This window comes from Elephantulus edwardii, unplaced genomic scaffold (genome assembly GCF_000299155.1).
Source record: "Elephantulus edwardii isolate Elephantulus edwardi_28Jun2011 unplaced genomic scaffold, EleEdw1.0 scaffold00096, whole genome shotgun sequence".
Taxonomy (NCBI): domain Eukaryota; kingdom Metazoa; phylum Chordata; class Mammalia; order Macroscelidea; family Macroscelididae; genus Elephantulus; species Elephantulus edwardii.
The window spans coordinates 8857918-8863704 of record NW_006399846.1 but is presented as its reverse complement, the minus strand read 5'-3'; positions in this window follow the sequence as shown (position 1 = coordinate 8863704).

Sequence of the window (5787 nt, the reverse complement as noted above, 5' to 3'; positions counted from 1 at the left end):
CACTTGATCTCTCTGGGTTTTAGTATTTTCTGTAAACAAAGGTGGTGGTGCCATCGAATTGCTTGCGACTCATAGTGATCCTATGTACAAGATCCCTAAACCCTGCTCTATCCTGTGCCAGCCTCATTATCTCTGACACACCAACTCCCATTACCCCAGTCACTGAATCACTCCATCTCATTGAGGATCTTCCTCTCTTATACTGTCCCTCCACCCTCCCAAGCATTATGTCCCTCTCCAAGGACTGGTCCCACCTTGCAACATGCCCAAAGTATGTCAGATGAAGCTTCAGAAGCCTTCACTCCAAGGAGCATTCCAGCTTCACCCTCTCCAGGACAAACCTGTTTTTTCTCCTAGCAGTCCATGGTATATCCAACACTTTTCTCTAGCACCACAGCTCAAAGGCATCAATTCTTTCTATCATCCCTAGCCACTGTCCAGCTCTCCAATGCATAGCACACAATTGCAAAAACTATAGCCCAAATCAGGCACACCTTAGTCTCCAGCCTGACATCGTTGATTTTTCAGTACTCTGGAGAGGTCCCTGACAGCTGACTTTTCCAATGCAATTCGTCTCTTGATTTCCTGGCTGCTGGTACCAAGAGTATTGACTGTGGAGGCAAGCAAACTATGTATGAAAACAACTTGGTAAGAATGTGGACTTATACTCTCAGGAATGACCTCATCCAACCTCAGTAGATGCAGTGAAAGAGGGGTCCACTGGAATTTTAAAATGTGGACTCTTAGTTAGCCTTTCCCTAGTGGAGTATTAGGTTAAGTATTGAGCTGTTAACTCAAAGCCCATAAATTTGAATCCGTCAGCTGCTTTGCAGAAGAAATATAATACAGACTTTGTCCTCTCACATTTGGGCATGTTATAAGAAGGGGCCAGCCCTTGGAGAAAAACATCATGCTGGGAAAGGTGGAGGCTTAATGAAAGAGGGGAAGTTCCTCAACAAGAAAGATGGACATAGTGAGTGTTAACAATGGAGTCAGATAGTGAGGATGGTACAGGATAGGGCAAGGTTCAGATCAGCAGTTCATAGGGTTGCTATGAGTCACAGCTGGCTTAATATCACTTAGCAACTCCTCCCAATAAGATCTACAGCCTTGAAAATCTGACGGGGATTTCACATTGGGTAAAGAAAATGGGTGCAATCATGAGCTAAGACTACAGCTGATTTTGTGAAATGCAACAAAGGAAAAAACAAATCCTACTTAGCTGCTCAGAAAGAATAAGGAAGATTTTAAAGGTAGAAAGAATAAATGATGACTCCAGGAAAGTCTTATTAAATTGAGTAATAGAAGAGAGTACAGGACAGGAGTCTGCTGGGTAAACTCACATTTCTCATTAGACTGGTTTGCTGTCCTCTACCCTTGCCTCCGTGGCATGTATAAAGCAGAGAATCTAGTCTGTCCTCTTGAGAAGGAAAACCCCAGGGTGTAGAATATGAGAATATACAGAGCAAGTGACAGCCACTGGTGATTCAAGTGCGTACAGTTGTAGACATATGGACTGGCCAACTCCTAGTAGGTCCCTGAAGAAAGCAAATACTGTGGTACCACTGAGGGAAGGAACTTCTGATGTGTTCCCAAGCCAGCTGAGGCCAAGGATGCCTATGACATCACTCAGGTCTTTAGATCCTAAAACTTGACCTGCTCAAGAAAAGTCTTATATGGTCCAAGACTGAACAAGGTCCAACAACGGCCTGGGCATGAAGGTAGGATGTACAGTATGTTTTTTTAAAAATTTATTTTATTAATTTTAATGAATGTTTACAGGGATTTTGGATTTCCATTCATCCATTGATGTACTTTTCTCCCTGCCCACCTCTCCCCCACAGTTCACTCTTCTCTTTGAAAAGTAAGAGAAAAATTCTTTCCTTGGTATACAATCCCTCCCCTCCGATGTACAGTATATTAATGTTTGTGATGTTGGTAATTCATCTAAAGCTTTGAGATCTTTCTTGTGCCCTGCCATGTGCTTCTGCAACGTTTTAAGCATTTCACACAGCACAACCCATTTTATTGCAGTATCTGTTTATATGTTTATTTTCCTAGTTAGACTCTAAACTCCAGGCAGACAGGGAGTTTGTTTGTCTTGTTGATTGCAATATTTCCAGATGATAAAGCCTCGTCTCACATGATTTTAAGCATGTTGCTAGGAGAGGTTATTTCCTGAAGAGGGACATCAAGCTTGGGATAGGTGGAGGGTCAACGAAGGAGAGGAAGGCCCTCAAATAGGAGGTTTGACACCGTCATTGCAGCAGTGGACTTGAGGGTGTCAGAGATTGTGAGGATGGCACAGGATAGGACACTGTTCAGATTGCTTATTCATTAGGTCACGATGAGTAGAACTTGACTCTGCATGTAACAATAGCCCCAGGCTACCATGCTGTAAGAACTTAATAAATACCCATTGAGTGAGTAAATGATTAAATGTGGAGGCTATCTGACAAGCTAATGCTGCAATACTTGTTACTTGTTTCATGGGGAAACAGAAAGATGTGAATTTCTCTACTTATTATAAAAGTACTTCTAGCTTAGAAATAACTGGTTTATTTGTGTACAAAGCCCATGTAATTCTTAATAGGAGAGAAGAAAACCAAACAATGGCCTCACTGTTTGTGTTCTTTAAAAAAAAATTATTAATACTACAACCAGAAACCCAGTTAATGACAGCATGAGCCAGGCTGGCTGGAGTCCTGGTCACTTCTCCTAGGAGTCTCCATAATTTCAGTGAAGGTCAGGGTATTGGGAAAGGCAGCTTTATCACCAACAGGAAATGTGGAAAGCACCCTGCCCTTTAATCCGCAAATTAACCAGAGAGAAACAGAAAACAATGCTCTCATCAGACCTTATCCACAGAGAAAGCAGCACCTTCTTTGGACACACAGACTCTGATTTTAAAGCCTCCTATTTTACGATTACATCAAAACACTTAAAGTGTTCAAGCAGTACTCACAAACAAAAAAAATCACAAAAATAAATGTTATTATCCCCTTATTATAGATAAGGAAAGCTAGTCTGGTTTCTACATAATTCCCCCACCCCGGTTGCTGCCTCCCCACCTACAAGGTTGGTCCCACTGTCAATCTACCTTATATTCAATAACAGCATAAGTCCAGAAAACATGTAAAATGCCTCTGTCAGCTGTCTACTTCAGTGAAGATTCACAGCCCTGGAAATCCAACAGAGCTGTTCTCTTCTGTTCTACGGTTAGAATCAGCTCGGTGGCAGTAGATTTTAAATATATATGGAACTCTGGTGATTTAATTTTAAAGAATTGCACTACCAACACAAACGTATGTAGTTTAATTCCACCAGCTTCTCTGTGAAAGAAGATGGACAGTCAACTCCTATGCGATTTACTGCCTCTTAAAACCCACTGGAGGGTCCACTATGGGTTGGTTCTGAATTGACAGCACATAAAAACAATTGAAACTCTCTCTTTCTGTGTGTGTGTGTGTGTTTATATGATGGAAGAGTTATTGATGTCTTCAAGGTCTTCAAGTTGTGGTGCTGGATAAGAGTATTGAACATGCCAAAGACTGTCAGAGAACAACAAACAGGTCTGTTCCGAAGAGGATGAAACTGGTTGGCTCCTTGGAGGCATGGATTTTGAAGCTCTGCCTCACATACTTTGGGCATGTTGCCAGAAGGGACCAGTCCTTGGAGAGGGACATCATGCTTGGAAAGGTAGAGAGTCGGTGCAGGAGAAGACCCTGGATGAGATGGATTGACACAGTGACTGTGGCAATGAGGTCAGGTGTGTCAGAGATGGTGAAGTTGGCTCCGGATAGGTCCAAGTTTAGAACCATTGTTCATAGGATTCAAATGAGTCATAGTAGACTTGATGACCCATAACAACAGCAAATATGTATTTATACATAAATATACATGAAAAACTCCATTTTCTTCTCTTTAAAATGAAATTATTGCCTGCTTTTTTGTCTGATCTCATAACAAGGCTGCACTTGTGGTAACTCCTCTCTGAGCTTCATGATACCACCCAAGAATGACAACAAAAAGAAAAATTCCAAAAAGTGGACCAAGAAGGACAAAGATACAGTGAACAAATCTAGGGGCAAAGTGGAGTAAAAGTCCAAAGGCAAAGTTAGGGATTATTATGTGGTCTTGTTTGGCAAAGTCACATGTGACAAACTCTATAAAGAAGTTCCCAAGCGTAAACTTATAAACTGGACTGTTGTTTCTGAGAGACCGAAGATTTGAGGTTTCCTGGCCTGGGTGGTCCTTCAGGAGATGCTAAGTAAAAGACTTATAAAGTCATTTCAAAATGAGCTCAAGTAATTTGCACCAGAAACAACAAGAATGGCTATGCTCCAGCTGATGATGCATGAACAAGTCCAACCAACTGTATGTGCATTTTGAAAAAAGAAAACTTTATTCAATTAAAAGAAGAGATATTATTGATGGTATTCACTCTTGGTGTGACTGATGGTGAAGTTTAAGTAAGAAAAGCACATGGAAAATATAAAGCACTTAAAAATAGATATTACTAATATTTTTATTTGGTAATAGACATGGTGGTGTTGTTGTTATGTGTTGTTGAGTAGCCTGCAACTCACAGCGACCCTATGTACAACAGCTCTGAAGTCTGCCTCATCCTGAGTCAGGTCTCACTGACTTGGACACACCTGCCGCATTACCCCAGTTACTGTGTCAATACATGTCATCTGGAGTCTTCCCTTCCTGTGCTGTCCTTCACCCTTCCAAGCATGATGTTCACATCCAAGGACCAGTTCCTCCTGACCACTTGCCCAAAGTATGTGAGATGGGGCCTCAAAATCCTAACCTCTATGGAAAAACTTTGTTCCACCCTTTCCAAAACAGACCTATTCGTTTTCTTGGCAGTCCATGGTATGTCCAAGACTCTTCTCCAGCACCACAACTCAAAGGCATTAATGCTTCTCTGATTCATAGCAAATAGTTGTGAAGATCATAGCCTGGATAAGGTACACCTTAAACTCTAGGCTGACATTGATGCTTCTCAGCACTCTGGAAAGGTCCCTGATGACAGATTTTCCCAATGCTCTCATCTTTTTTTTTCTATAATTATATTTTATTAATTTTCATAAACATTTACAGAGATTTTGGGCTTCCACTCATTCATTGTTGCACTATTCTCTCTACCCCCCTCCCAGTTTGTTCTTGTCCAAATGCCACAGTGCTTGTCAAAGCCAGTTCTGATTAATCTTCTTTGTCAGTGTGTCCTTTGCCATTCCCTATCACTCCTCCCTGAGAGAGACTTCACCCTAATTCATAAGGAAAAGGGGATGGCGTATTCTCTTAGCTACTTCCTGCTGAAAAGGGACGCTGTGGGTTTCAGGGTGAAGATCTTCTCTCACTACTCTAAAGGGCCCCTTTGGCAGTAGGAAACACATAGACTATTATGGAGATTGATTTTGGAATTTAGATGCACTCTTATTGATTGTGCTTGGCTGTACATGTTCATATCCTTGAAGATGTATCATGGGGGTGTTGCAACCTAGAAGACCCAAATTTGACTAACAAGTTATAAGTACATGGGTCCAAAAATTATGGAAAAGTAAAGTCTGCTGGTGCCAAGAGTGTTGATTGCGGAGATGAACAAGCTGTAACTGTTAACAACCTCAATCTCTTCTCCATCTATCGTGGTGCTGCCAATTGGTCCAGTAGTGAGAATCTTGATGTTGAGCTTCAATCCATATTGAAGACTATAGTCGTTGGCCTTCTGCAGCAAGTGCTTTAGGTCCTCCTCAGTTTTAGCAAAGTGGTGTCATCTGC